Below are 9,888 nucleotides of genomic sequence, written 5' to 3' on the forward strand. Positions count from 1 at the left end.
AGGTGTGGCATTCCTTCTTGCAAATTGCAACCAGACGGGCCTGCTATTTTTTTTCCTGTTCGCATTAACATATTATTATTCCTCTCAATTACTTTTAGAGTTTTCCCCGGATATATTTAATGATGTGATGATTTAGCAAAAACACTTCGGGAGAAAATAAAGTGTTTGTTGTGTTCTTAATTGGCTCATCTTTCAGGCATTAGCAGAATGTGGTGATGAAGATCAAGAGACACATTGCTCTCCATTCTCATCCAAAAATAACCCATTTATGAAAAAAAGGTCCAAGAAACGAAATAGAAGAATGAGGTAAAATAGTTTTCTTATTCTCTTAATATAACTTGAGTTTTATTTATTGTTTAGTAGAAATTGTTAGTTGAATCATGCTGTCTATTTTTCTTGGCATATTCTTTTGATTTTTCAACTAATATCTGAATAGAATCCCTTCTATTCCTTACCAAAGAGACGGCATTAAGAGTTTATATTTCTCAAGTTAGATAATATTGTAGATGCAATGTGTGTGTGTTCCTTTCCTTTCATATGATAAAGTCAGTGAAAAGTAGAACCAATAACTAACATTACAGTAGTGACCCATCTTACTTTTTTTCCTCTTCCCAATGTGTCTTTTTAGTTGTACTAGCTTTGTTTGGCTCGATATTTAATTTCCAACAAGTGATCACTTTTTTCTCAAGCTTTTACTCATGTAGTTTCACTGTGAGGATTTAAACAGGTTTATTTATAATAAGAACTTAACATACTCTGCCCTCTACTCTTTTTGTTTGATGTAGATTATGTGTTTGCTATGCTGCTACACAATGAAGTTCTGGAGCATTCGTTATGCCTTGGTAGTATTGCTCCATTGTTCAGGGCATTATGTTGAGAGCCATGTGACAATGATTTTTGGCATCAACCGAGACCTAGGCATGAGACACAACGGTGAATTCTATTTCAGAACACAAGCAACGGTGGAACAATTAAGTCGAGATTCGGTTAACTTTTAAATCTACCTGCATGCATTGCATCACACTCATTAATATTTTATTTCTTTCTGTGATGTGTGCTATTGATGAATGAGTGTCGTCTATTCCATTATCCCATTACAAAATTAAAGATGAATGATCAAAGCTTCTTCACTTGGAAATAATGTAGTACATTTTTTCTACTATCTGTCGATTTTTATTTCGCACCCGCCATTGCTTATCGTCTTGATTTCTAATTTTGATCAGATACTTCAAATTTAGATCTCATAATTACTTCCTTGAAATAAATTAATTGCTAATCGGGTCAGTTTTTCAATGGTAAAACAAATATAGCTTTTCTTACTTTTAATCATATACTTAAAGTTTAGCTCTCATGAAAACTTCCTTGAAATAAATTAATTCCTATTTGGGTCAATTTTTTAATGGTAAAAGAAACATAGGTTTTCTTACATTAGTTTACAAGCAGAGGTTCCCGCCGCAACGCGTGGGGAATCATCTAGTATGCTTAGTGCTTGCTGCAGCTCCACCTCATTACCCTATCCTACCCATAAGCTTAAATAGTCTTGATCTCGCGGGTGTGAGATTGCTGAGTCATCGTGACTCACAGATACTTCCAAAAAGTTGCAGGTGCCGATGATACCAGTGCAGGTGACGCAGCCGAGCTCAAGTGGGAGCCCGATGAAGATCTTGTTCGTTGTGTTGTTCTGTTTCCTGTTGATTAGTAGTGGAGCCCAGTTGGGACGATCGGGCATCTATGCATTTGGGGTTGTCTTTAATTTGGTTCCGTAGTCGGACCTTGATTGTATTCTAGATGATGTAATGCTATATTTATGTATTGTGTGAAGTGGCGATTATAGGCCAACTCTTTATCCTGTTCTTATTCAGTACATTGGGATGTGTAAAGATTACCCCTCTTGCGACATGCCTATCATGCGGTTATGCCTCTAAGTCGTGCTCCGACACGTGGGAGATATAGCCACATCATGGGTGTTACAGTAGTCGGACCTTGATTGTATTCTGGATGATGTATGATATATTCATGTATTGTGTGAAGTGGCGATTGTAAGCCGACTCTTTATCCCTTTCTTATTCAGTACATGGGATGTGTAAAGATCACCCCTCTTGCGACATGCCTACCATGCGGCTATGCCTCTAAGTCGTGCCCCGACACGTGGGAGATATAGCCGCATTGTGGGTGTTACAGTTGCTCTCAAACGACAAAAGCCATGCACTAACTCTGAGCAGCCACCAATTTATGGTGTAGGGGTGGGCTATTTATAGCCACTAGGCAACCCGACCTGATTTGTCCAAAATGACCCTGGGTCACTAAGGAACTGACACGTGTTCCAACGGTCAGATTTCAAACACACGTGGCAGCTTGACTTGGGCTACAAGTAAAGCTGACTCATCCAGCTTTGGATAAGATTTGCTCTCATTGTCTTCGCTCGAAGACTTAGGATTTGGTTGAGCATCACTTCAGTCACTCTGACTTTGTTCACTTGGACCCCACTTAACAGTACGGTGGTTCCTATGACTCAACGAAGAAGTAAATAAAACTACGAAACAACTGTGTCTTCGCGCTCCAAAGACTTCATGCGATGTCTTCTCATGTCATAGTCTTCAATGTGAATATCTTCACATACCACCATTATCTTCAATGTCTTCACACATTTTTAGGGGTCATCTCCGGTAGGTAAACCGAATCAATGAGGGACTACTACCTGTGTTATCCTGCAATTCTCACAAACACATTAGTCCCTCAACCAGATTTGTCGTCAATACTCCAAAACCAACTAGGGGTGGCACTAGATGCGCTTACATCTATCCCACCATGGACATCGCCCACGAAGGACTTGCCTCACTCGGGTAGATCTTCATGAAGTAGGCGATCTCCTTGCCCTTACAAACTTCTTGGTTCAACTCCACAATCTCGTCGGAGGCTCCCAAGCGACACCTAACCAATCTAGGAGACACCACTCTCCAAAAGGTAATAGATGGTGTGTTGATGATGAACTCCTTGCTCTTGTGCTTCAAATGATAGTCTCCCCAACACTCCACTCTCTCTCGCGCGCGCGGATTTGACTATGGTAGAAAGATGATTTGAGTGGAAAGCAACTTGGGGAAGGCTAGAGGTCAAGATTCTTGTGGTTGGATTGGAATATCTTGGTCTCAACACATGAGTATGTGGTTCTCTCTTAGAAAATGAGTAGTGGTAATGAGGTACGTTCTGATGGCTCTCTCTCAAATGGAGAAGGGGTGGAGGGGTATATATAGCCTCCACACAAAATTCAACCGCTACACGCATTTGACCCAACTATGTCAGACCGAATAGAAGAACTCGATGAGACCGATTTAGTTCAAAATGTGAACGTTAGGAATCTTAGTGGGACCAACATGATCAACTCGGTGGGGCCGATATGCTAGGGTTAGGGCAAAACCTCATCTCGGTGGCACCGATTGCATCAACTGGGTTAGACCGAAGTGAAGCAATAAGGCAACAAAGAGTTGGTCAGGCAAACTCGGTGGGACCGATTGCACATTTCGGTGAGACCGAAATAATTACAATAGGCAACAGAGAGTTTGCAAGGCCATCTCGGTGAGACCGAGATCCGTGTCATTGTGACCGAATTGTCTAGGGTTTCTGGCAGTGGCTAGGTCAAATGAACTCGGTGGCGCCGGATAGATCAAATCGGTGGGGCCGAGTTTGACTTTGAGTTTTGGACATATGTGAAAATGAGAAAGTGGTTGAGGGTTTTGGAGCAATATCACTAAGCACTTTGAGCAAGTAGACCATTAAGCAACACCTCGTTCCCTTTTAATAGTATTGGCTTTCCTATGGACTCAATGTGATCTTGGATCACTAAAATAAAAATGAAGAGTCTTGAGCTTTTGCCAATCTTTATCCTTAGCATTTTGAGGGGTCCACATCTCTAGTCCATGCTATGCCAATCATTGTACTTTCTAAAATATTTAACTTGAATGGATATTACTTCAATGAGCTATATGTTGTTATGAATTATCAAAACCACCCAGAAATTAGTTGCACTTTCACCATGTCGTTCGGCTTGAAGAATGGCGGTGCCACCTTCGAGTGTTGCATGCAAATGTGTCTGCTGCACCAACTCGGCTGAAACGTGCATGTCTACGTCGATGACATTGTGGTGAAGACCAAGCAACGCCTCACCCTCCTAGCCGACCTCAAGGAAACCTTCACCAATATGTGCCGGTACCAGATCAAGCTCAATACAGAGAAGTGCGTGTTCGGCGTGCCAGCCGGCCAGCTACTCAGCCTCCTTGTCTCAGAGCGCGGCATTGAGGCCAATCCGGAGAAGACCAGGGCCATCGAGTGTATGCACAAGCCGACTCGGCTGTGCAGTGTCTATAAATTCACCGGCTGCTTGGCCTCTCTCAGCCAGTTACTCAGCCGTCTGGGCGAGAGGGCCCTGCCCCTATATCAGCTGATGTAGAAGACGTCAACGTTCGAGTGGAACGACCAGGCAGACGAAGCCTTCCGCGACCTCAAGCACATGCTCTCCATCATTCCCGTTCTGGTCGCGCCGACTGGTAAGGAGCCGCTTTTATTGTACATCGCCGCCACCTCGCAGGCAGTCAGCACGATGCTGGTGGTCGAGCGTCCGGAGGAGGTCAAGATTCAGCCGGTCCAGCGTCCGGTGCACTACCTGAGCGAGGTGCTCTCCGCCTCCAAGCAGAACTACCTCCACTACCAGAAGATGTGTTATGGCGTGTACTTCATCACCAAGAAGCTGAAGCAGTATTTCCAGGAGCACACCGTCACCGTGGTGAGCATGCCCCCCATCGACGAGATCATGGGTTGTCGAGATGCCTCCGGCCGGGTGGCCAAGCGGGCCATAGAGCTAGTCGGCCACACAATCCTCTACGAGCCTCGCACCACCATCAAGTCCTAGGTACTTGTTGATTTCCTCCTCGACTGGACAAAGACCCAGTACCTGCCACCGAAACCCGACTCGATGCACTGGCGCATGCACTTTGACGGCTCCAATATGCACTCCAGCTTGGGAGTCGGCATCGTGTTGTCTTCCCCCAAGGGCGACCGGCTGTGGTACGCATTGTAGATCCACTTAGCCACCTCCAACAACATTGCTGAGTATGAAGCCCTCATGGACGGCCTCCGGCTGGACAAAGAGTTCGGCATCCGGCGCATCCTCTGCTAAGGCGACTTGGACTTGGTGGTGCAACAAGTTCTTGGCAAATGGGACGCCAGAGATGCGAACATGGCTAGCTACCGCTTCTTGGTCCAGCAGCTCACCGGCGGCTTCGACGGCTGTGAGTTCCTCCACGTCCCCCGCGCGGACAACGAGGCCAGCGACACACTAGCCAAGATAGGCTCTACCCGGCAAGCAATCCCACCCGGCGTCTCCGTTGAGCACATGCAGAAGTCGTCCATGAAGTCGTCTCCAGACTCGGAGTCCATCTTCATCCCGGACGACCCTGCCCACCCCAGAGACCCCGGCCCTAGCGCGTGGGCTTCTGTCTCGACCCCAGCGGCCGTCGGCTCTGACCTGACCCGAGGGGTTGCAATTGTTTTCCAACCCACATGTTCAACACAATCCAAAAAGGAAATGGAAGAACAAAGGTGCATGATCTTCTCCTGAAGAGGAGATCTCATACATCTCCACAAGAGGAGGCCTTGTATCCTACATGGGGAGAAGGAAGGAGCTAACCTCTACTATCCAATTGTCTATTCTTAGCTCTAACCCTAGACATGAGCAGAGGTACAGCTATATATAGGCTCAACGCAAAACAACAACAACTAGGGACTAGAAAACTACACATGCGCCTAGACCCAAAGGTGCGCATGGTCACTCCTAGACAGTTCTAGCTAGATTTCTTCCAGGTGACAGCTTCAATGCAGGACGGTTCGGGGCTTTGGCCCAGACAGTCCCACAACACAGCAAAGACACTTATTATCCTTGCTCCATGCCTTCTCGATCTGAATTTTCATCTTCACGATTATTCCTTGCTTCTTCACGGTCCTCACCTTCAACCCTAAGCACAAACAAGGTTCAAGAATTAGTTAGCACACCATCCTGAGCCATTACCAAGTGGGGAGTCTGTCATTTTCATGAGCCCTTGGCATTGGTCCAATTGGTGCTTCCTCGGCCTTCTTGGGTGGCGGTGAGCTTAGACATGGTGATGTCTATGGAACCCGGTCACATTTTCTTTTTTTGAAGCTCATGTCAATATTGTTGCATCTTGTATTCATACCACTACCCTTGTCCCTCCCTCCAATTGGCATATTGTTGCATCATACATATTCACATTACCCCTTTGGACTCCCTAACCTTTGTCTCTGTCTCCACCAATGGGTTGGATGATATCTCCGTACTCAGTTGGACGTAGGATCTAGGGGCGGGATGATGACACTAGGGCAGGAGACAAGAGCAATAGACAAAATGATTAGGCATAACATGACATGACCAAGAGCGTGAAGAAAGGGACCAATACACATCATTTGCTTGTTTTTTTTAAATCAACCAAATTTTTTAGCCGCTCAATTGACTCCCGAGGGCTTTTATCTTTACCTCCATCTGTTTTCTTCTCTTCCCACAACGACCGACGAGATATATTCTAGCCGCACCCCGACACCTGCCCCTTGCCTCGCCTCCAGTGAGGCCTTGGGAGCCATCCCCGTCTAATCCGACCAGAACCTGCACCATCAACCTAGTGGCACGCGGCCATGCCTCCGCTAGTGACACCATGGCCAAAGCCCACCTCATATCCGGCTTTGTCCAATCCGACCAGAATCTGCACTATCAACCTACTGTGCCACACCTCCGCCGGCGATGCCACGGCCAATGGCAGCAAGCCCTCCCTATTTCCGGCTCCATCCAATCCAACTAGGGCCTCATTCGATTTAGAGGATTTTCATAGGAAAAACATTGAAACAAGAATTCTGACGAAAATTTTCTTATATATGCATTCGATTTGTAGCAAATGCGTACAAAAAATTTCGTAGGAATACTACTCATTTTCTGTGTTTTTGGAGGAAACTACATATCCATTCAAAGCTCATTTTGCGCGTAGGAACAAGGCAAGTCAATTTCTTAGGATGGCAAGTGACATCCTATCAAATTTCTATACTACTCCTAATTCCTACGTTTTGATTTCCTCCAAACCGAATGAGCCCTAGAACCTGTGCCATTAACTTACTGCCATGCCTCACCAGCGACGCCAAGTCCAACCACGGCGTACCCATCTCCAACATTGTCCTGGCAAAGCCTTATCGAGACGCTGCTGCTAAGAGCATCTTCAGCCGCGCCCCCAACAGGCTCCTCGGGAGATTTTTCAGCGCCGGCGCCTAAAAATCGGCCCAATCGCGCCTCCAGGAGCCTGTTTTTCACCGGTTTGGGCCGGAACTGGCGTCGGCGGACCCAGACTGGACCCGACGCACTGGGGGTGCCTGGGGGCGCCGGGGCAATCGGTTGTGGCGTGAAAGAACGGCGGGCCCGCCGAGTCAGCGACCCCGTGCCTCGTCGTCCTCACCTCGGTTTCCCGCGGGGAATCAATGCCAAGGCTGCCCCCGGTCAGCCTTTGATTCCTCACGGGCGACGCACCACCTCCTGCCACGCGTACACACGGCGCCCACACCCCCGGACGCTATATAAGCAGCGCCTCCCCTCGCCTCTGGCCGCACCCCGCCCACAGCCGCTGAGCTCTCTCTCTCTCTCTCCCCGTGCGTCGCCGCCGTCGAAGTTCCTCCCCTCTCTCCCCGTGCCCAGCCGCAACGATGGGTGAGAGGTTCCCCGGCGATGGGGCGGCGGCCAATGGCTTCGGCCACTGCTCGTTGCACGAGTGGGAAGCCTACCTGTTGTTTGAGACCAACGTCTCGGCGCCTCTTGACATGCGTGCGCCGGGGTGGTGGAAGCTCAGCATCGGTGGCGTCCCCATTCCCCCTTTGCCAAACATCACCACGCGCCCCGACTACTTCACTGACGAGGTCGACCACGTGCGGGCGTCGCAGAGGGAGGAGCAGCGGGCCCTCCCGCAGTATGCTGCCGGCAACCACGAGGCATGGGCGGCGTACTTCCAGCGCCGGCAGGCGGTGCGGCTGGCCTCCACCAACGGGGCGCCGGTGGTATGGGGGACGAAGAACGGCGAGGGCCGCCGCCTGTGGTGGGGCGCCCCGGTCGCACTCTCCACGCCGTCCTCCAACACCTCGAGGGCAGTAACGACCCGCCGATGACGTACCATGCCGTCCCGGCCGCGCGCGGGAGCGGCGGCCAATGGATGCCGAGGAAGACCGGCTCCTGTTCCTCCTCCTCTCACTCCTCCCACTCCTCCGGCTCGCCGGTGCTCTACAGCGTCAAGGCCGAGTCCGCGGAGACGCCGCTCAGCCGGCGCACCCGCAGCACCGGCGTCATCATCAACGAGGGTGGGCGCGCCTCCTTCTCGGCTCCTCCCCGCTTCGTCAAGCCGTAGACGGAGTCGGGGCTCTCCGCCGTGAAGACGGAGCCAGGGCTCATCGGCGTGAAGACGGAGCCCGGGTTGGACGACGCGGCAGCCTTGAAGTGGGCGCGCGAAGACTGGGCACGGACGGAGCTAGAGCGCCAGCGCCTCGCCCTAGAGAAGTTCGCCGCTCGGCACTGTGACCGCGACGAGGGAGGCGTCGTTGTCCTCGACAACGACAGCGACGACGACGCACCGCCACCGGTCCGCCAGTGCGACCCCGGGCAGGGGTTCAGCAGGGGCGACCACGTGAAGAAGAAGGACGACGAGGACAACGGCGGCGGCGACTTTGCCTCTCTCAGCGTGTTATTCACCCTGTAGTCGCGTTTATTTTCTTAAGTATTTTATCTATGTAAAAAAAACTATTTCAGTTCGCCGAAGTTATGTATTGTTTCGCGGAATATTTGTCCCGTTCACCGAATTTTAGTCAAATAAATGTTTAAAAAAATTAAAACAGGCACCTAAGGCCGACGGCTGGGAACCCGATCACCCCAGGCCGATTTTATCGCAGGTTCGCCCCTAGGTGGCGATTTTTCGAGCCGCCTGGGGGGGGGGGGGGGGGGGGGGGCAACGGTTGGAGATGCTCTAACCACCCCACCCCCGTCTTTAACCTCAGGCACTACTTTCTGACTCCCACAAAATCCACTGAAGCAATTTTAATTCTTGGGCAACGAGGATCAGCAAATCCAGGTAAAGCATGCAAACAAGAATAAGTATTCGCGCCGAGCATCCTTTTGCTTTTCTTTTTCCGTTTTCTATGTAACACCCCACTCATCATGTAACACCCCACTCATCGCTTGATCACCATGTTTCTTATTGCTTTCTTCTAAATCAATGAAGCCCGACAACCCGAATCTTTTAAAAAAAAGAATAAGTATTCACATTGACAAGCTTCTTTTGCAATTATACAACGTATTCTTGAATGAAGCAAGCGTGCGTCGTGACCTTCCAATCCGACCGGAAGGCCCCCCATAAATAATACTACTCCCTCCGGATCCGAGCGAGTACCTTGTTCACTAATGTAAGATGTTCTTTTTTCCAAGTGAAATGGGAGTTTTATTTCAAAAATGTAGAGTTATAATCCGCCGACAAAAGTTTAGTTGTACATGGATGACCTCTGCGAAGTCAACAAGCCGTACGATGATCAATTCTACCATGATTTACCAGATGATCTGCTACTCTATTTTGATCCCTAAAAATTTTCATAGGAATAAACTCCCTTCCTACATCAGATCCTTAATCTCTAAGATGAGATGCTCATATGCCGACCGGTCCAACTCATTAGAAGTTAGAATAGACAATGTCGTCGTCGAATCCGATTGAACAACCACCGAAAGAGTAGTATGCTCGATAGACAATGCCATCCCCTCCATTATCGCATGTAGCTTCGCCTCAAGAGCATCATTGCAATGACATAAGTGAC

The sequence above is a fragment of the Triticum urartu genome, chromosome 3 (genome assembly GCF_003073215.2).
Source record: "Triticum urartu cultivar G1812 chromosome 3, Tu2.1, whole genome shotgun sequence".
Classification (NCBI taxonomy): Eukaryota; Viridiplantae; Streptophyta; class Magnoliopsida; order Poales; family Poaceae; genus Triticum; species Triticum urartu.